Source organism: Herpailurus yagouaroundi, unplaced genomic scaffold (genome assembly GCF_014898765.1).
Source record: "Herpailurus yagouaroundi ecotype Mexico unplaced genomic scaffold, PumYag 221, whole genome shotgun sequence".
Classification (NCBI taxonomy): Eukaryota; Metazoa; Chordata; class Mammalia; order Carnivora; family Felidae; genus Herpailurus; species Herpailurus yagouaroundi.
Genome location: NW_024412452.1, coordinates 7,991,554 through 8,015,224, shown reverse-complemented (window position 1 = coordinate 8,015,224; position 23,671 = coordinate 7,991,554). Strand labels below are relative to the sequence as shown.

At 34.9% G+C, this 23,671-nt stretch overlaps 1 pseudogene; it reads left to right on the top strand.

Annotated features, from left to right (window-relative positions):
* The first annotated feature begins 8,386 nt into the window (after window positions 1–8,386).
* On the top strand, window positions 8,387–9,519 carry LOC121019197 (60S ribosomal protein L9-like; annotated as a pseudogene).
* The last annotated feature ends 14,152 nt before the right edge of the window (window positions 9,520–23,671 follow it).

Here is a 23,671-nt window from a genome sequence, read left to right as displayed (position 1 = left end):
ATGAATAAATGGACTTTATTAATTTTTGCCTTGGACTTAATTTCATCTTTGGCAGTAATTAGATCACTGACTGTGAAATTATTCACTTATTGCCAGTAACCCTTGGAGTGTCTATCTTGCTCATCACTGTACCTGTTTCTTTGGAGAGAATATACTATCCTAAATGTTTTTGACTAAGCTTTGATATACTTTTTAAACCCTGCTTAGAAGAACAAGCTTCTTTCCCATTGGAACCATCCATCCCCTTTGATAAAGTTATCGACAATGATATAAGTTAAAAAATTTGTATCCAGGAAGACAAGGCTAAATTAAGTAAACAGAGGGTAGAATTAGTAGGAAAAGTAATACAGTGAATTTCATTACGTGCATTACTTTCCCTAAAGTTATCCATGGTATGCTTTCATGAAAATTGTAGACGCAAAAATGGACTCACAGAATTTACAACTTGGTTAAAGAGATAAAAAAAATATTTCAGGCAAAGAATATGCAAAGACATATAATAGATGTTTTTTCAGTACTGTAACAACTATGTTTGTATATAAGGGATAAGTATAAATGAGATAAAGATGGCTATCCAAGAAGAATTCAAATAGTAGTTAACTTTAAACTTGTGATTTTATACTTACTTTATTTACTAATGTCGAATTAGGATTTTGCATTTTATTACCAGATCAGGATATTAACTGAGCCTAGGATTCAGATATAATAAGCAACTTTTATTATATGCCCCATGAATTTTGTTACTTTGTGGCAATCAATAGGACCATTCAAAAGTATTCTGGTTCTTTTCCTTCTAGGTATATAACAGAGTTATGCTTTTCTTTTCCTTCTGAAAGTTTTCTGTTTGTTTTTTACGGGTTTAGGACTTGATTTGTCCAATGAAATGTGACCAGCAACCAGACATGGTTCTTTAAGAGTCAGACATAATTCACTAGGTCCTCATCTCCCTGCCTTAAGAGATCATGGAAGCAAAAATATTGATGGATTCATCAGTTTGATTCCCTGAGTGGCAATAATAAATAAAGCTGTTCTGATTATCTATGTTGAATATATATCATGAACATGAAGTGAAACTTTACTTGGTCAATCTATTGAAATGTGGATTGTTGGTTACTGTAGCATGGCCAAGCCTATCCTGACACTTCTTCCTAAAGCAATCCATTTCTTCACAAGGTAAAGGAAAAAAACACATACAAAGCAGCCCTGAGGAATGAAATGTATCTTCCATTTCTGAGTAATGGTTTTACAGTGTCACCTCAGTGAAATGTAATAGGGAAGTAACAATTCAAGTATGTTTCCCTATCCATCAATGAGAATAGACAATCCTGTTTAGGAATAAGAAACTTAACCTGAAGACTTTAAGGATAGCTTCTACTTGGGAAGAGCACAAAAATCCTCTTATAGAATCGTCATTATCTTTAAAAATAAAATCTATGTAGACATACATATGGCTTCATTTTGTTTTCCTTTTTTTTTTTTAATGTGAATCTTGAGGACTAGAGAAGAAAGTAAAATTAAAGAAACCATTTACAGGTCTGAAATGAAAAAAATTAACAGAAAATATAATCAATATATGACCTAGAAATACATAATCTGACGGACTAAAATAGACTTTTAATGTAGAATTGGGAAATTATAGTTCAAGTAACTGGAAGCTTTTGTATGAAAAAGAAAATAAGGATTGGCTATCAAGTTGGAATGAAATAGAAGAGAAGGCAGAGTGTAAATCTGGTACTATAAAATATTTAGAAACAGGTCAAATATGGTAGAATAGTAACTGGTTTATGAATAATTGCAAACAAAGGCAATAATACATCTATGAGTATTGCACAGAGATCTCCTAAAAATCAACGTGTTTTTACTAGATCTTGTAATGAATAAAACTGAATATGCTACAGGTTTCTTATTTGGAACTACAAGTACTTGTGAAGAGGTAGATGAGGAAGAAATCTTTCTCTTCCTGTACTTGCAAAGAATAATGAAGCAATTTTAGAAAGCACCCATTAGGGTCCACATTTATCAAACTTGGCAGGACTGACTAAATAGGTCTTACCTCAATAGCATGTTGAGATGAAGTAATAAAGAAACAAGAAGAAGAGATTTGTTGTTCAATTATTTAGACAGTCAATTTCAGGCATATAAATTTAGTAAAGGCAGCAAATTCAGAGAATTCCTGTGTAGATAGGAAATGTAAATATATTGCATATTTACTCTTCTGCGTAAAGAAGATCATGTCCTAACAAATTAATAAAAGAATGACAACTTGGTAGAAATACATGTTGCAATGAAACCAAAACTATAGAAATACTCTCAAACAGTAACAGTCAGGATGAATTGTATCATCTTGGAAATTGCTAGATACAACCAGCCACATAAGACAAAGAAATTTTGAGGAATTCTTTAGGTCTAAGTATGGAATGGCTTACACCTGTATCAAAAAACCCATTAAATTCAGGTGTCATTTAATGTGAAATAAATATTAGATTTGTAAGGATTATAAATCTAATGGCAACAAGGAAGCAGAGACTGTGTTACAGTTCTCCTAATGGTGATTGTTATTGAACAATAGGCATAGAACTGAGAAGTTTGGGAAAGTTTCCTAGATGATCTGTGTATATGGTTTCCCAGTGATCTTCTTTCTGACCCCAATCACATAGACATTATTAAAAAACAAAATAAGGGCACCTGGGTGGCTCAGTCAGTTAAGCATCCAGCTCTTGATCTTGGCTGAAGTCACGATCTCACATTTCATGAGACTGAGCCCTGCATCAAGCTCTGCACTGACAGTGTGAAGCCTGCTTGGGATTCTCTCTCCTCCTCCCTCTCTACCCTTCCCCAGCTCTCTCTCTCTCTCTCTCTCTCTCTCTCTCTCTCTCTCTTTCAAAACAAGCAAACACACATTAAAAAAATTAACACAAACAAAAGCCTCTGGTAACAAAGGGAACAAAAGAAATGTACTTATACTCTATACACTTTTAAAAACCTATCAGAGAACTGAGGATTCAAATAAACCTAAAATGCAGAAAACGATAAATATTTCATAAAGGAAAGAGACCTATGATGACTTATTTCATCCTTAGAAGAGTAGCAGAAAGCAGAAAGACCTCCAGATATGGAAGCACAGAATATCTACCAGATTTTAACATACTTTAGATGGCTTCTTGTTGATTTGTGTGATGATTTAGAATCCAAGCCTCCCCCAGCTACAAAAGTCTGCACCTTCCTTTCAGGTCTTTCCACTGGCCTGCACCAAATTCATGGGGTATAAAGCCAGGTCTAAGAACAATTCCTCTGAAATACTTCAGTCCTTGACTGGCTGCAAGGCCACAGCCTACAAAGATTGAGGGAGGGTCAGGATGAGTGATGAAAGCCAAAGCTGGTTCTTCAAAAAATCACTTAATAGTGACAACAAACCCCTGGCTTAACTGATCAAGGAAAATTACAAATTACTGATAATAGCAATCTAAGAATGGATCTGACTAAAGAGTTTATAAATATTAAAAGATAATAAGGAAATATTATGAAAAATATTGTGGTAATAAATTTACAGCATAGATTTCCTGAAGGACATATATTATAAGAAATAACTCTAGAAGAAATAGAAAAAATCAATAGTCCTCTATCAATTTTTTTAAGTTTATTTATTTTGAGAGAGAGAGAGACAGAGAGAGAGAGCACAGGGAAGGGACAGAAAGAATTATAAGCAGGATCTGCACTGTTAGTTCAGAACCTAAGTCGGGGCTCAAACTCACAAACCAGGAGATCATGACCTGAGCTGAAATGAAGAGTCAGATGCTTAACCAACTGAGTCACCCAGGAACCCTAGTAGACCTCTATTAGTTTAAAAAATTAATTCACAGTTAAAAATCTTTCCACAAAGAAAACTACAGGCCCTGGTTTCTTAAATGGTGAATTCTACCAAATGGCAAAGGAAAAACAAAACAAAACAAAATCAATCAAATAAACAAACAAAGGCAATTCACCATGTATTATTTGAGAAAATAAAGTAGGAAGGAATAAGGAAGGACTTCCTTATTCATTTTTATGAGATTATTTTTACTCTGAAACTGAAACTGAGCAAAGACTTTATAAGAAAAGGAAAATGCAGACAAGTATCTCTTATAAATGTAGACATAGAAAGTATTAAAAATAGGATGTGTAAAAAAATAATATACTGTGGCAAAGCAGGGTTTATGCCAGTAATGCAAGTTTGATTTAACCATTCAAAACTCTTGACAGTGTATTTCATCACATTAATGAGTAAAGAAAATCCAAATGATAATTTTAATAGGTGCAGAAAAATGCCTTTAAAAGAATTCAACAGCCATGGTAAAAATTCTCAAAACTACAAATAGAAGGAAACATTTTCTACAAAGGATTTCTACAAAAAATCTAAAGCTAATATGATTAATGAAATACATTGAATATTTTCCCCTTAAAATCAAGAACAACACAAGAAGGACTGCATTGCTCTTATTTAATATTGTTCTATTTATCCTAGCTATTGCAATAAGATAGGTAAAAAAGGGCAGGAATATTATAAAGGATGAAGTAAAACTGTTAATATTTGTGGACACCATGATTATTTGTGTAGAAAACCCTATACAACCTATAAATAATTACAAGAACTGACAAGAAAACTATAGTTTCACAGGATTCAATATCAATATACAAAAATGTACTGTCTTTCTATAAACTAGCTAGAAAAAAAAGTTTAAAGTGGAATTTAAACATAATATAATTTATTTCAGGGAACCAAAGACTACTTTATATAAGTAAGTTATAGATTCAACACAATCCCAACCAAAATCCCAGTGGTTTTTCTTTTTTTCCAGTAAGTGAGAGCTGATTTTAGACTGGATATTTAAAAGATCTTGAATAATCAAAAAGATCTTGAGAAAGAACAAAGTTTGAGAACTTATACTACCTGACCTCAAAATTTGCTATAGTAAATAAAAGCAATGTGGTGTTTGAGTAAAGATTACAAGGTTTAATGACAAAGAAAAGAGAATGCAGTAATAGGCACTGATTTTTAACTAAGGCATGGAGTTAATATAATGAGAGAAGATTAAATGTTTTTACTAAATAATGCACAAAAAAACTAGATTAAAAAATAAAATCCAATTCTTTCCTCACAGACACAAAAGTTAATTTGAGATGGGTAATAGACTTAAATGTAAGCCAGAATTATAAAACTTCTAGATGAAAACATAGAACACCATGTTTGTCATTCAGGGGTAAGTAAGCAAAGATTTCTCAAATAACCATGAAAGAAAGGAATTAATAAATTATACTTCGCCAAAATGCTTTATTTTTCAAAAAAATGAATCAGGAAGCCACAAGACTTAAAAAAATCTTCTCAATAGTTATTTGACAAAGAACTCAAATCCAGATCATATAAAGAATTCCTAGGGGCACCTGGGTGGCTCAGTCTATTAAGCATCTGACTTACGCTCAGGTCATGATCTCACAGTTCCTGAGTTCCAGCTCCACGACAGGCTCTGTGCTGACAGCTCAGAGCCTGGAGCCTGCTACAGACTGTGTGTTTTCTCTCTCTGCCCTTCCCCAGCTCAAATTCTGTGTCTGTCTCTTTGTCTCTGAGAAATAAACAAACATTAAGAAAAAGAATTCCTAGAAATCAGCATATTATGGAAAACAATCCAAAAGACTCGAATGGACCTCAAAAGCATAGAGATATTATTAGTTGTCATAGAAATGCAAATTAAAACTACAATCAAATATTTAAGTATATAGTAAATCAAATCATTTGCAAATAAGTTGAAAAATAAAATAGAAAGCACTTTCCGACTCATTTTATAACAAAACCTGACAAATGCTTTGTAAGTAAAGAAATCACAGACTGATACTCCTCATGAATAAAGACACAGTAATCCTTAACAAATTGGTAGCACATTTAATAATATATAAAAGGGATAATATACCATGAACAAGAGGCATTCGTCCCAGGAATATGAAGCTAATTTAACTTTTAAAAATCAAAGACATTACAAGGAAAAAAAAAAGGAGTAAAAGAAGACCATATGGGTATCAACATAGATGCAGATAAAGGATTTGACAAAACTCAGTATCCATGATAAATACTCTCAGAAAAATATGAATAGCATCAACCTGGTCAAGAGAATCTGTATGAAATATAGAGCAAACATGATACTTACTTCCTAAAATACTGGAAGCTTACACTTAGGATCAAGAACGTGGCAAACTCACTCTTACCACTTCTAATTAATATTGTGCTTAAGTCTCTAGGGTGATAAAGCAAAGGCAAAAAGGCATACAAATTGGAGAAAGAAGAACAAACTGTCTATATTTGCAGACTCTATGACCACATAGAAAATCCTAAGGGTCCAAAAAATTATCAGAATTAAGTGAATATAGTATGTGTACAACACACAGAAATCCATTGTATTTCTATATACTAGTAATAAGCAATTAGAAATAAAGCTTAAAGAAACAATGCAATTGTAATAACATATAAAATATGAAATACTTAGGAATAATTCTTTTAAATATGTATAATATATTTATACTGACTATCACAAAAGTTTGCTGAGCTAAATTAAAGAAGACACAAATAAATGGAAAGACATATGATATTTATTTATTGGAAGACTCTTGTTAAGGTGTTATTTTTTTGTTATTGCTAAGATGTCTTTCCAAACTGATCTATATATATGATGCAAGCTCAATAATAATCCTCGTGGAGATTTTCCATTTAAATTGCCAAGGTGTTACTAACATTTTATGGATGGATACAATTTAGAATAGCTAAAACAGTTTTGAGAAAGAAGAACAAAATCAGACACTTAACATTAACTGATTTAAAGGTATACTATAAATCTATGCTAAGCAAGGCAATGTGATTTTAGCAAAGGGTAGATATGTACACCAATGGAAGAGAAAAATGTCCCGAGTTAGTCCTACACATAAATTTGTTCATAGATATATGTAAAAACAACTTGGTGAGTAATTTCAGAGTATGGTGTTGAAAGCTTGGCTATGAATATAGAACAAAATAACTTCAACTCTTAATACCATGCATAAAACTTAAAATGAATCATAGACCTAAACATAAAAACCAAAATAAATAATAAACAAACAAACAAATAAACAAACCTTTTGGAAGAAAACCTAGGAGAAAATCTTTGCCACTTAGCATAGGCAAAAATTTCTTAGGTAATATGAAAAAAGTATGAACCATAAAAAGTTAGTAAATTGTAATTTATCACAATTTAAACTTTAGTTCTTTCAAAAATACCATTAAGAAAATGAAATGATAAGCCACAGACTAGTAAGAAATATTTGCAACACACTTATTTGACAAAGATATTATATATAGATTTAATTTTTAAAAATTTCAATAGTTAAAAGAATTTAAAAAATTTTTTAATATTTAGTTTTGAAAGAGAGCACAAGCAGAGGAAGGGCAAAGAGAGAGGGAGACACAGAATCTGAAGCAGGCTCCAGGCTCTGAGCTGTCAGCACAGAGTCCCACGTGGAGCTTGAACTCATGAACTGTGAGATCATGACCTGAGCCAGTCAGATGCCCAACCAACTGAGCCACCCAGGCACCCCAAAAGATAGAATTTTTAAAAACAGCAAAATATTTTGAATGGACACTTCAAAAACGATATATAAATGGCCACTGAGCACATAAAAATACTCAACATCATTGATCATCCAAGAAATGTAAACTAAAATACTTTGAGATATCTCTACATGCTCTCTAAAGTAATTAAACACTGACAATGCCAACTGTTGGTGAGGATGTGTAGCAAATAGACTTTTCATTCATTGCCGGTAGGATTGTTAAACTGTCCAACCATTCTGGAAAGCAGTTTGACAGTTTTTTTTTTTTAAGTAAAGTTACACTATATCTATTATGTAACAGCAATTCCATGAATTTATCCAACAGAAAGGAAAATATATGTTCAAACGAAGACTCAATGGAATGTTCGTAGATGCTTTATTCATAATAACTAGGAACTAGAAATAAACCATCATCAATTTTGATGATTACCATCTTGATAATCATCAAGAATTGAACTGATGAATACATTGTGGTAGATCTATATAATGGAATACCACATCAATTAAAGGGAACAGACTACTGGTTCTAATCAATATAATGAACCCAAAAAATTTCACATAGTGTATGATTCTATTTATATGATATTTTAGAAGGAGAACAATTAAGACAATTGGTGGTTGCTTGGGACTAAAGATGAAGAAAGTTTCCTGTAAAAGAGCACAAGGGAACTTTGCAGGGTGATAGAAGAATTCTATATCGTGTTTATGTTTGGGATTAAATGATTATTTGCATTTGTCAAAACTCATCAGCTCTTTCCTAGCTTCATCTACTGGGAGAATGAAGACCATTCTTAGTAATCAGGTTGTCGACTTTCCAGAAAGTGTCGACATCACTGAAGGGATGTGCTGTTATTATGAACTTCCCCAGAGGAACCCTGCAAAGGGACTTCAATCACATCAATGTAGAACTCAGTCTCTTTGGAAAGAAAAAGAAGAGGCTTCGAGTTAACAAACGGTGGGAAGATTGAAAAGAACTGGCTACTGTTCACACTATCCGTGGTCATGTACAGAATGTGATTGGGGCACCCGGGTGGCTCAGTTAGTTGAGCATCTGACTGTTGTTTTCAGCTCAGGTCATGATCTCACAGTTTGTGGGATCGAGCCCCACATTGAGCTCTGTGCTGACAGCACCGAGCCTGCTCAAGATTCTCTCTCTCCCTCTCTCTCTCTCTGTCCCTTTCCTGGTCTCTCTCTTCTTTCTCAAAAAAACAAAACAAAACAAAAAAAAAACAACAAAAAAACAAACATTAAATAACAACAACAAAAATGTGACCAATGTTGTTATACTGAGTTTTCAGTATAAGATGAGGTCTGTGTATGCTCACTTCACCATCAACATTGTTGTTCAATAGAGTGGTTTTCTTGTTGAAATCCAAAATTTCATGGGTGAAAAACAAATCTGCAGGGTTTGAATGAAGTCAGGTGTTGCTTGTTCATTATCTCAAGCCCAGAAAGATGAGTTAATTATTTTTTATCTTTATTTATTTATTTTTGAGAGAGAGAGACAGAGAGAGAGAGAGAGACAGAGTGTGAGCAGGGGAGGAGCAGAGAGAGAGGGAGACACAGAATCCAAAGCAAGCTCCAGGCTCTGAGTAGTTAGCACAGAGCCTGATGCGGGACTCAAACTCACGAACTTCAAGATCATGACATGAGCTGAAGTTGGATGCTTAACTGACTGAGCCACCCAGGCACTCCAACATGAGTTAATTCTTGAAGGACATGATACTGACCTTGTATCAAACTGAGCAACTTTGATTCAGCAAGTACACCAGTTAAAAATAAGGATATCAGGAAATTTTGGGATGGTATCTATGTTTTTGAAAAAGCAACAGTTCATCACGCTGATGAGTAAGATCTAAGTTGTCCAGCTACAGAGATAACAAGGTGCCAGATGATTTTTCAGACTAATTTGTGATAATTTAAAGAATTTAAAGCAATGAAAGTTATATTGATTTTGGGGGGGGGAAACCTTATCAAACCCTACATTTACATATATTCATTTTATGTTTATACAAATTATACCTCAATAAATTTGATTTTAAAATATGTACATGTCTTGAGTCCCTGAGATCAGTCTTAATCTTGACCAGTCTTGACCGGTTTTCACCAGTCTTAATCTTCTGTCACCCCTTTTCTGTTTCTGAATTATGCATGTTCTAATAATCTCTCAGATTCTTCAATACATTTCCATCTTTGAAACTTTGATTTATTTCTGTCTGCAGTCACTGATCATTCTTCAGTTTTTCAACTCAGTTCAGTTCTGGCTTGTCTTTGAAAGCCTCACTTTGGAAAGTCAAATATGGTGGCCAATGGCTTCAGTTTAAATTTTGAGATATTAGATTCTGATGAAAATAGAGACTCATGTACCCAAGATGTGATTTGCAAGAATTCACTTAAAGAGTTCATGTGGCACTTATACCATGTGACTTATGGGAAGTAGTTTGATTTTTGCATTACTTCAAACTTTTGATGCATACCAGAATCACTTGGAGAACATGTTACAGTGATGGTGGTCTGCAGTAGGTGCTGAGATGTTGGTTTTTAACAAGTCTTCCCAGTGATTTGGATGCAGCTGGCTTTCTGACCAAACTTGAATTTGACCTGTTGCGGTAGAAAGTGTGCATGTGTGAGTGGTGGTCATGAAAGCTAGGGAGTATGGCACTCACTGAATTCATATCACAGCTCTGCCATTTTTAAGTTTGGATAAATTTGTAAATCATTTAAACTTTGAATATCAATTTCCTTTTTCATGGGAAAAATATTATTATTATTATCATTATTATTAAAATTATTATTCCTGATATTTGCTGTATTGATTAAAGATATAATGTTTATTAGGCACCTGGAACTGTGCCAAGCATAGAGTGCACATTAGATGTCACTTCCTTCCTTTTTCAGTTTCTCTTAAAGATTGCGTATGCATTCTTAAACCTTCTGCAGATAGTATCTACATTAAAAAATATTTTATTTTTTTATAGTTAGCCATAAATTTCAAGTTGTGGAAAAGTAAGGATTTGTCCTTTGCTGTCAGCAGTAACTCTTACTTGTTTTGCAATGAGAAGAATGTCTAATTTTTGTGATATCAATGGCTAAGGTTTAGGCTAGGGCAGGACTGAAAAAGACCTTTCCTTTCCTCTCCTGTCCTTTCCTTTTCCTTCCTCCCTCTTTCCTTCTCTCAGTCCATCCTTCGTTCTTGTTATCCTTCTTTCCTTCCTTTGTCCATCCTTCTTTCCTATTAACTGGTCTAAATAGAGATTTGAACTGTGATATAAGCCTTCTTGTTTCCCACGCTCTTACCTAACTACAGAGAAGAGTGACCGATGAAGCCACCTTTCTGTTTTTGGTGGCATAACATTACTCAGCTAAGGACCTCTCTCGAGGTATGGGTCAGGCCCTAAAAACAATTCATATAGATCATTTCATCCAGGCTGCATAGTTAGATATATTGAAACCCACTAAAGTGATTCTTCACCACCAGAAAGTGAGTTTATAGTAGAGTTATGAATTCATCTTAAATTTCTCAATTCAGACTTTCCTTTGGCTTCCAAACACTTTTTAAAATGCTAGGGCAGAATATTGTTGCCATTTCTAAACTCAGATTTCATTTCAGTCACCCACAGGTGCTTGTTTATTTCCTATTTATTATTATTTGTTTTTGATTCAGGCTTATTTTTCAGAATCCAGGATCTGCACACACTATACCAGTCAAGTTTATCTCTCATCAGTCACTCTGCACACATCTTTTCTTCCCACCTCCCTGCTTTGAGTCATGCAGTTTCTCCAGGCTGGGACAATCTTTTTTGCCAGTTTAAATTCTTCCCATTACTCAAGACCCTATTCAATCTCCACATTTCCTCTAGGAAACTTTCTTCAATTACTCTAACCTCTGAACTCCTGCTGTATTTATAGATGGATCACGTGCAGCGCTCTAATTACACACAGAATGTCAGAGCTGGAAGGGACCTTAGAAATCACAGAGAAGGAAACAGGGCACAGGATGCAGTCTGGAAAAAGTGGAAGGTCATGATCTTAGAGTGTGTGTAGGGAGACGATTTGGATGTGACACTGATATTATTTGTGATGGTAATGATGAGGGGGCAAGAGGCAGGGACCTAGGTGGGATTCAGTGTTGATAAGAGTAGCCAAGGTTAACCTCATACAGGAGGGAAAATGCGATTGATAGTTAAGTGGAGATGCACTGGTGTATTGGAGAGGAACACTGAGGTCTGGGTGCTCACCTGTATGCACTGCCAGCCTCAGTAACTCTCTGGAATGCTGGTGCCATCCCAACAGGTTCAGAATGATGCAAAAGCAGAAGGCAATGAAATACAAGCTCACTGGACATGTTTACTCTTTCAAAAAAATGTATTGCACAGCCAGATTTTTTCAAGTCAATCACTCCAATTTGTCAACCAATACTTATTGATAGATTATTGGAATATAATCAAATGTAAAAAGTTGTAGGAGTGGGATTTCAAGTATAGGGAAAAACATAAGGAAAAAGCCATGGAGGATAAGATCATCTGGTGCAAAGAAAGACAGTGAAGCTAGCTCAGACTTGAAAGGGAATCCTGCCAATATGATATTAAATAGGCAACCCAAGGACTGGAAATGTATTTTTAGGCCAATAGAAATCCACTGATTGGAATTAACGTAAGAGTGATAAAGATGAACAATTCATTTTATTCTGTGTAGACTGTGAATTAAAGGGGGCTAAGTGGAGATATCATTGACCCAGTACAAGTGAAGTGACATTTGACATTTCCTTCTGATTTTCCCATCACTTTTCTGGGTTTCTTCCCACCTCCCTGGTGCCACATTCTTAGTCTCCTGAGTATTCACCCTGTTCTAATTCTCTGTCTCTAATTCTCTGTCTATTATTATTTTTTCTTCCTTGCTCTACTCTTTCTACTCACTTCTAAGATTTAAAATGATAGAAACAAAATTTTAAAATTATATACATGCTAAAGATTCACTATTTTGTGTAATTACACTTGGATTCACGTCACTACAGATTATTCATGTATACAACTGTCTCACAAACATATCCAGTTGCAAATTGCCATAGATGTCCTAATCTTTCATGGTACTTCTCCAACATTTGGGTGCTCTTATTCTTTCAGTAACAACAACTGCCATCCAACAAGCAGAAAACAAAAAGTTATCTTTATTTCTCCCAGTTCTTGGTTGTTCATATCCAATAAATCAGCAATCCTTTCTCTAAAATATATCTTCAATCTGTCCATGTTTCTCTACATTCTCTAATGTAAGTCCCTCTTATATTTGTCCTGTAGGGATTCAATAGCTTCATACATATGCTTCCCCTATGACACCCCTGTAATACACTTTACACAATATTGCTAAGTGCTCTTACACAATACTATTTATCATTTTATAACCCTATGTAAAACTTTTCAACAGCTTCTCACTGCACTAAAGGTAAAACCCAGGCTCTCTACACTAGCTTAAGAAGCTTACATGATTTGGTTTATTGTGTCTGTTTCATCCACATAGGCCTCCTTTCTGATTCTTGAACAACTAAGTTCTTTATTGTCTTAGGACTTTGGGATATGCTGTTTCCTCTACTCTGTACGCTCATCCTTTGATGTTTCTCATGGCTGACTTCTTCTCACACTTCAGGTCTCAATTAAAAACATCATCTTTTGGAGAGGGCATTTATTTGTTAAGGTTGGCACCTCTCATGCCATACACACAGTTTTTCTCTATCATATTTTTCTGCTTTTCCCCTGCAAGACGTTTATGCAAGTCTGCAATTATCTTAATTATTAATTTATATATAATCTGTTTCTCCCGATATAAACTTCATGAGCAAAGAAACTCCTCTGTTCTATATACAGGGGTATAAAACAGACCTTGACAAAGGAGCTGCCCCACAAATTCTTGTTGAATGAATTAGGAAGCCACCAATTTCCATTTTAGAAGGAATCGTGCCAACAAAACTTCTGCAGATACAATAACAGCTAGAAACGCGAAGCTAAATATGAAAACAACAGAAGTGGCTTTGTACTTGTTTTATTTACTTCAATATGAATTACTTTGTGCTTAAAATTCCAGGCAAAACATTTACTGACTAATGCTGAGAGCTGCAGCTAAGTGGAAGAATATTGAAGGACCTAGTATTGGGTGTCTTGAGGCTTAAAAGAAGAGGTTCAAGATGCATCTTGTAGAAGCCACTTGCTAAATGTTAAACTGCAAAATTCTTTAAAGGGGAAGGTCCCATACTTAACCTAAAGGGGCCCAAGTACCTATAAGTTTTATTTACATTTCGGATGCAAATGAAGCACCTATTATTCAAAACTTCTTGTGTTTATACCCTATTAAGTATCTTCTATGCCCAAATATTTTGGAAATCTTTATAGCCATGTGCCTGTCTTCTGTGGATGCTGAGGGGATATTCTGTGTGGAGGTTAAACCACACTATGAGGGACCAGAGACTCCTTGGAGTCAGGCTGTCCACAGAACCACCTCCACCAGCAGGCTAGACCCCTCTGACACTTTGACAGTGTGTGGGTGAGGACATCTCTCTTCTCTTTCTGGGTCAGGCCGGGTATTGGAAGGGCCTAGGTGTAGACTGGCCTTACTACTGGCTTGATTTAAAAACGGTGGCAATAACCATCTGCCTTGTTTCAAACATTGTATGCATAAGCTGTTGTCTCTTTAAACACAATTCTGAGATCAAGGCTATTTGTGTGTCCTTGCTCACATTGCGGTGTCCCTTTGGTGGCTGCCAAAAATCACATATTGAATATTTGTCAAACTGCATTAAAATTGGGTATTTTTATGATAAGCAGACTCTAGCTCTGATAACACATGAAAAGTTTCTTGCAGTGGAAAAATTTTAACTCTTCTTTTTTCTCGTTTAAAAACATGTTTATTGATAATACCAATTGTATATAAAAGTGGAGAAATATAATGAAGTCTTCTCTATTCATTTCCTAGGTTAAAGGATTGTCAACTTGTACTCACTCTTATTTCATTTGTACCCTGACCAACATCCCTCCTCTTTACAAATAATTTTGAAGCAAATGCTAAATACCATTGTATTTCATCAGTAAACATTTCAGCAGTATATCTTAAAGGTAAGCCTTATTTTTTAAAAAAATTACAATACTATTGATCCACCTAAATATATTAACATTAATTTCTTATGTCAGGAAGTGTTAATTATGGTTTTAGCATGGTTTTAAATGTAAGGAGGAGATTCTATCTGATGCAGAGCTCACAGAAATTTAGAAACAAAGATTTTCTTCCTCAGTGACCTTCTAAGCTTTATGTCTCTGTGTCAACAGAGGGATAATAAATACTCACACTTATAATAATCAAAACTCAACCTTTTGTTATATAGTTGTGACTCCTCATTTCAGGAAAGAAAGGTTTATTTCCCAACTGTGTGGAAACATTTTAAACCCTGTTAGTTCTTGGAAAACAGTGGTTACCAATAGCTATTGAGTTTAATTGGATGAAACCATAGACGGTCACAAAAGTCCATGGGAAAATGGAGTCCATGGAAGGAAGATATATACAAATTCATATGTTGTCAGTATGTCAGTAACTGGGTAAACATCTTGAAACAAAACAACACCCAGTTAAGCATTGTGAATTGTCAGAGGATAAAGTAATAAAGATGATATTCCAAAGTAGCAAGAGGAAAAAACACCCACAGAGACCATAATTTTTGTTTCTTTTAAATACCATCAAGAATCTAGAAAAGTGCTTGCCACACAGTGACTATTTAGTAATGTTTTTAATAGACTGACAAACTGAAAATATTTTTAAGGGGGCAGAAAATATGTGGGAAGTCACAAAACATTGACATTAAAGGCATGAGTCAATAATGCCTTGAGAACTGTTTTTTTTTAAAAAGTAAGAGGAATTTAGGTGAACTTTTTTTTTACTATTGTTTTCAGTGTATGTTTCTATGCTTTTAATATATAAAAATATTAGTGTAGCTAACACCACAATCAGAATAGTTACATCACCCCAGAAAAACTCCTTCAAGGTATCCCTCCACACTTATACCCTTCTCTGTCTCTAACCACTGATCTACATTCTCAAATTGTAATTTTGTATTTTTGAGAATGATGTATAAAAGGAATCATACAGTATGTAACTTTTTGGGACTGCCATCTTATACTCAGGTCAATGCATCTGAGATTCAAGTTGTTGTGTGCATTAGTAGCTTTTTATCACTGAGTAGTATTTCAGTAGAGATATCCTTTATCAGGTTGAGAAATTTACCTTCCATTCCATTTGCTCAGAGTTTTAATCATGAATGATGTTGAATTTCATCAAATTCTTTTTCTGTACCACTGGATATGATGATGTAGTTTTTCTTTAAACTGGCAATATAGTGGATTGATTAATTTTCATATATTCAACCAGCCTTGCATTACTCAGATAAGATTCTCTTAGTTATGGTATATTATTCTTTTTCTGCACTGCTAGATTTGATTTTCAAATAGTTCCTTGGAAATTTTTTGCCTAGATCCATGAGAAATAATAATGTGTAGTTTTGTGGTATAAAAAACACATATTTGTGTTTATGCAGAATTGGGACTTTCTGAATAAATTTTGCTGAAAACTTGGATTCTGGGCTAAAAGCAAGTCTTAGGAAGTTAATTTTTAATTATATAGAGAGCATTTTGAGGGAAAATGTCTCTATGAGAAACAAAGAGACAAAGTCTCTGTGTTGTAAAATCTGAAGACCCCAGGGCTTTTCTGGCCCTGAAAGAAATGTATTAATGTGTTGTGTGTATCAGTAGTTCATTCTTTTTTAGGCTAAGTATTTTTACCTAGCTTACAATTTGTTTATCCTTTCACCAGCTGAAGGTTACATGAGTTATTTCCTGTCTGGAATTATATGAATAAGTCTTTCTTCTTAATAGTTGGTTACTTAATCTGCCTTTTGTTGAAATGCGACTCATCTTATTTCATCCTTACATATGGTCATTCTGCACATTTCTTGAGAGGATTCATTGCTTTTGTTCTGGGATAGTTTTCCCCACTGTGATGACCTTGATTAAGATGTAACCATCTTCTCATCCTTTTTCCAGCTCAAGTTCCACATTACATTCTTTTGTCTGGTGTTCTTTTTCTAGTCTTGAAACTTCTAAGGTCTCTTGATCCCTTTCTCTCATTTGTTTAAAATGCATGCCCTTTCATGAACTCGGCTAAATGGGATACACTCAGGTCACTTTGCCTAGATACCTGATGCAGTGATGCTTGGACTGTGAGGTCCCTTGCTGGATGCTTCCAGAACTACACTCTAAGATGCATGTCATAGGTGTGGGATTTCCCAAGGTCCCCTGGGTTACACTGCTTCTTCCTTCCTCAAATTTTTAAGTGGGAATAGGATATAAGGTTTGCACTTTCTGATATCTTCATTAATGTCTACAGTGACTTGCCCTTCACGCACTATGCTTTAGTTTATGTTGGAAACTATACATGGCCTATTTATCTACATTTTGATTAAATTACAAGAAAGAGACAAAGTCTGTCTTGCATTTGCACCTGAGATTTTGGAACTTTAAAGCTATGTATATGCATGGTGATTGTCCACCATGAGGTAAAGTCAAATTCATATCCCTAACATTAAATGGGGTAGATCTTAAAATTAAATATATGAAAACATGTAATACTTTGTACATTACCCTGTCACAATGATGGATATCACAACTTGTGATAATATGCCTAAGATGTAATAACTACATATTCAAAATGTTTCTATATGGATAGGTCCATTTAAATCATACTGTAATCCTATAAGGTTGGACTAAATATTTAATGAAATATTAAATATGAATATTTTCATTGCTCTTTTACAAATCAGGGAATTGAGTTTGTGAATGGTGGAGCCTGGGTTCAGACACTGACATCTTGCTCCGGAGCCTGCACTCATGGTCATTATCCGTTAAGCTGTACCATCTTTGTAGGTGGAATCATACCTGCATACAGATATCTCTTTGTGCTTCAAATCCACATTATCCATATTTAGACATATTAGTGAAGATGCGGATTGTGGGTAGTGATTGGCTTCTCTTCTTCTCTATAACCTCAGAAAGAATACTTTTTTTTTAAAGAATGATTCTTCTACTTGATAATGTCTGATGAATATCAGCAAATTTGGGGGGAAATGAGTGTTTGGCAGAAGATAACTGTTTGACTAGAAACTTTCTTTCCTTACTTTTGGTTTTATTTTCTTTTTTTTTTGTCATGAATACTTTTGTCCTGACCTAAAAATACCCACTTATCTAGACCTTATAATTTGTACAGCGTTGAGGTACTTGTTACACGAGAACAATTGGGAATGCATGATTTTATTGATATTCAGGGCCTACTTCAAAGCATGAAGGAAAAGAGGAAATGGGAAATGCCCATCAGATGTGAAAAGATCCACACCAGCATGTTAATAAGAAAGAGTGTGAGAGGCTGCAAAAGAGAAGGAAAAGCAGTTTTTGAACTTTCAGAGACTCAATCTCACTGAAAGCAGAAAAGCATCTGTGCAACCAAGTAACCAACCAACCATAGTAATGGCACTATGTCTATCCTATTGTCAATGATGTAAAAACATTATTTATATCTAGTTTGGGTGGTATTTTAAAATATTTTTTACTAAAAGCAAAAATACAACAGATCCCATCAACTTCTAATCAAAATCTGTGATTACCTAAATTATCTCCATATTTTCCCCATTCTTCCTTCATGTAATTCTGTAGCATTACTGTTTCCTAAGCTGGGAGGGAGAACACATTGTAAGGTACATGGCCCAGGCTTAAAATAGTTAGAATATTTTGTTCTCTCTGGTTTCACCTTGGACAAGTACCCTGGTCAGAGGCAAGAGATTCAATGGGACTGGTTCTGGTGATTCATGCCAAATCTGTCTGAAATAACTCAAGAATTAAAGGTGAAATCTATTACATTAACAGATAATTTATAAATAATGATAGTGAACTATTATATACCAATAGTTATGGGAAATATCATGTGTGGGAAATAGGGAGATGTTGACCAGAGGGTATAGAGTTGGAGTTATATAGGATGAATGTCTAGAGGCCTAATGTATAGTATGACGACTATAATTAAAAATATTGTGTTAAAAACTGAAAATTTTCTAAAAGAATAGATTTCAGGTGCTTCTACTACACACACCAAAAATGGTAAATACATGAAGAGATAGATATGCTAATTAGCTTGACTGTAGTAATGATTTCACTATGTATATGTGCATCAAATTGTCATGTTGTATACTTTAAATATGTATAATTTTTATTTTATTTAAAAATTTTTAAACTTTTATTTTAAGTAGGCTCCATATCCAGCATGGCTTGAAAACTCACCACCTTGAATGGTGGTGAGTCACATGCTCTACTAACTGAGCCAGCCGGACACCCCTACAATTTTATTTATTTATTTATGTATTTACTTATTTATTTACTTATTAATTTAATTATTTATTGTTTTATTGTCTTATTGTTTTATTTTTTATGTTTTATTTTTTAAATTTTAATTTTATTTTTTAAATTTACATCCAAACTAGTTAGCATATAGTGATTATATAGCATACAGTGCAACAGTGATTTCAGAAGTAGATTCCTTAATGCTCATTACCCATTTATCCCATCCCCCCCTACAACCCCTCCAGTAACTCTCTGTTTGTTCCCCATATTTAAGAGTCTCTTCTGTTTAGTTCCCCTCCCTGTTTTTATATTATTTTTGCTTCCCTTCCCTTATGTTCATCTGTTCTGTGTCTCATATGAGTGAGTCCTCAAATGAGCGAAGTCATATAATGTTTGTCTTTCTCTGACTGGCTAATTTCACTTAGCATAATACCCTCTAGTTCCATCCACATAGTTGCAAATGGCAAGATTTCATTCTTTTTGACTGCCGAGTAATACTCCATTGTGTGTGTGTGTGTGTGTGTGTGTGTGTGTGTGTGTGTGTGTATACATATATATATATGTATATATATATATACACACCACATCTTCTTTATCCATTCATCCATCGATGGACATTTGGGCTCTTTCCATACTTTGGCTATTGTTGATAGTGCTGCTATAAACATTGGGGTGCATGTGCCCCTTGGAACAGCATACCTGTATCCCTTGGATAAATGCCTAGTAGTGCAGTTGCTGGGTCCTACGGTAGTTCTATTTTTAGGTTTTTTATTTAAAGTTTTTTTAATGTTTATTTATTTTTTGAGAGAAAGAGGGACAGAGTGTGAGCAGGGGAGGGGCAGAGAGAGAAAGGGAGACACAGAATCTGAAGCAGGCTCCAGGCTCTGAGCTGTCAGCACAGAGCCTGATGTGGGGCTCAAACTCACAAGCTGTGAGATCAAGACCTGAGGCAAAGTCAGACGCTTAACTAAATGAGCCACCCAGGTGCCCCCTATTTTTAGTTTTTTGAGGAACCTCCAAGCTATTTTCCAGAGTGGCTGCACCAGATTGCATTCCCACCAGCAATGCAAAAGAGATCCTCTTTCTCTGCATCCTTGCCAATATCTGTTGTTGCCTGAGCTGTTGATGTTAGCCATTCTGATAGGTCTGAGGTGGCATCTCATTGTGGATTTGATTTGTATTTCATGTGTTGGTTGGCCATCTGGATGTCTTCTTTGGAGAAGTGTCTATTCATGTCTTTTGCCCATTTCTTCACTGGATTATTAGTTTTTTGGGTGTTGAGTTTGATAAGTTCTTTATAGAGTTTGGATACTAACCCTTTATCTGATTTGTCATTTGCAAATACCTTCTCCGACAATTCTGTCGGTGACCTTTTAGTTTTGCCGATTGTTTCCTTCACTGTGCAGAAGGTTTTTATTTTGATGAGGTCCCAATAGTTCATGTTTGATTTTGTTTCCCTTGCCTCCAGAGACGTGTTGAGTAAGAAGTTGCTGTGGCCAAGATCAAAGAGGTTGTTGCCTGCTTTCTCCTTGAGGATTTTGATGGCTTCCTGTCTTACATTCAGGTCTTTCATCCCTTTTGAGTTTATTTTTGTGTATGGTGTAAGAAAGTGGTCCAGGTTCATTCTTCTGCATGTCGCTGTCCAGTTTTCCCAGTACCACTTGCTGAAAGACTGTCTTTATTCTATTGGATATTCTTTCCTGCTTTGTCAAAGACTAGTTGGCCATACGTTTGTGGGTCCATTTCTGGGTTCTCTATTCTGTTCTATTGATCTGAGTGTCTACCATACTGTCTTGATAATTACAGCTTTGTAGTGTACCTTTAGTCCGGGATTGTGATGCTTCCTTCTTTGGTTTTCTTTTTCAAGATTGCCTTGGCTATTCGGGGTCTTTTCTGGTTCCATACAAATTTTAGCATTCCTTGTGAAGAATGCTGGTGTTATTTTGATAGGTATTGCATTGACTATGTAGATTGCTTTGGGTAGTATCGACGTTATAACAATATTTGTTCTTCCCATCCAGGAGCATGGAACCTTTTTCCATCTTTTTGTTTCTTCTTCAATTTCTTCCATGAGCTTTCTATAGTCTTCAGTGTATAGATTTTTCACCTCTTTGGTTAGATCTATTCTTAGGTATTTTATGGGGTTTGGTGTAACTGTAAATGGGATTAATTCCTTGATTTCTCTTTCTGTGCATCATTGTTGGTGTATAGTAATGCAACTGATTTCTGAGTGTTGATTTTATATCCTACCACTATGCTGAATTCATGAATCAATTCTAGCAGTTATTGGTGGAATCTTTTGGGTTTTCCATATAGAGTATCATGTCTCTGCAAAGAGTGAAAATTTGACCTCCTCCTGGCTGATTTGGATGCCTTTTATTTCTTTGTGTTGTCTGATTGCAGAGGCTAAGACTTCCAATACTATGTTGAATAACAGTGGTGAGAGTGGACATCCCTGTCTTGTTCCTGACCTTAGGGGGAAAGCTCTCAGTTTTTCCCCATTGAGGATGATATTAGTTTTGGATCTTTCATATATGGCTTTTGTGATATTGAGGTATGATCCTTCTATCCCTACTTTATTGTGGGTTTTGATCAAGAAAGGATGCTGTATTTTGTCAAATGCCTTCTCTGCATCTATTGAGAGGATCATATAGTTCTTGTCCTTTCTTTTATTGATGTGATGAATCACGTGAATTGTTTTGTAGATATTGAACCAGCCCTGCATCCCAGGTAGAAATCCCGCTTGGTTGTGGTGAATAATTTTTTAATGTATTGTTGGATACAGTTGGTTAATATCTTGTTGAGGATTTTTGCATCTATGTTCATCAGGGAAATCGATCTATAGTTCTTTTTAGTGGGGTCTCTTTCTGGTTTTGGAATCAAGGTAATGCTGGCTTCATAGAAAGAGTTTGGAAGTTTTCCTTCCATTTCTATTTTTTGGAACAGCTTCAAGGGAATAGGTGTTAACTCTTCCTTAAATGTTTGGTAAAATTCCCCTGGAAAGCCATCTGGCCCTGGACTCTTGGTTTTTGGCAGATTTTTGATTGCTAATTCAATTTCTTTACTGGTTATGGGTCTGTTCAAATTTTCTATTTCTTCCTGTTTCAGTTTTGGTAGTGTATATTCTTCTAGGAATTTGTCCATTTCTTCCAGATGGACCATTTTATTGGTGTATAATTGCTCATAATATTCTCTTATTATTGTTTTTATTTCTGCTGTGTTGGTTGTGATCTCTCCTCTTTCATTCTTGATTTTATTTATTTGGGTCCTTTCCTATTTCTTTTTGATGATACTGTCTAGTGGTTTATCAATTCTGTTAATTCTTTCAAAGAACCAGCTTCTGGTTTCATTGATCTGTTCTACTGGGTTGTTTTTTTTTTTTTTTGGTTTCAATAGCATTAATTTCTGTTCTAATCTTTGTTATTTCCTGTCTTCTTCCGGTTTTGGGTTTTATTTGCTGTTCTTTTTCCAGCTCCTTAAGGCATAAGGTTAGGTTGTGTATCTGAGATCTTTCTTCTTTCATTAGGAAGGCCTGGATTGCTATATACTTTCCTCTTATGACCGCCTTTCCTGCGTGTCAGAGGTTTTGGGTTGTGGTGTTATCATTTTCATTGGCTTCTGTGAACTTTTTAATTTCCTCTTTAACTTCTTGTTTAGTACGATTTTCTCTTTAGTAGGATGTTCTCTAGTCTCCAAGTATTTGTTACCTTTCTAAATTTTTTCTTGTGGTTGATTTCAAGTTTCATAGTGTTGTGGTGGAAATATGTACAGTATGATCTCAATCTTATTGTACTTTTTGAGGGCTGATTTGTGTCCTAGTATGTGGTCTATTCAGGAGAACGTTCCATATGCCCTGGTGAAGAATGTATATTCCACTGCTTTAGGATGAAATATTCTGAATACATCTGTTATGTCCATCTGGTCCAGTGTGTCCATTCAAAGCCATTGTTTCCTTGTTGATATTCTGTTTCAATGATCTGTCCATTGCTGTGAGTGGGGTGTTGAAGTCTCCTACTGTTATGGTATTACTATCGATGAGTTTCTTTATGTTTGTTATTAATTGATTTATATATTTGGTTGCCTCGACATTTGGTGCATAAATGTTTACAATTGTTAGGTCTTCTTAGTGGATAGACCCTTGATTATGATATAATGCCCTTCTGCATCTCTTGATATGGTCTTTATTTTAAAGTCTAGATTGTCTGATATAAGTATGGCTACTCTGGCTTTCTTTTGGTGACCATTAGCATGATCTATGGTTCTCCATCCCCTTATTTTCAATCTGAAGGTGTCTTTAGGTCTAAAGTGGGTCTCTTGTAAACAGCACATAGCTGAATCTTGTTTTCTTATCCATTCTGTTACCCTGTCTTTTGATTGGAGCATTGAGCCCATTGACGTTTAGAGTGAGTACTGAAAGATATGGATTTATTGTCATTATATTTCTTGTAGACTTGGAGTTTCTGGTGGTGTTCTCGGGTCCTTTCTAGTCTTTGTTGCTTTTGGTCTTTTTTTTTTTTTTTCATCTTTTCTCCCCTCAGAGAATCCCCCTTAAAATTTCTTTCAGGGCTGGTTTAGTTGTCACAAATTCCTTTAATTTTTGTTTGTCTGGGTAACTCTTTATCTCTCCTTCTATTTTGAATGACAGC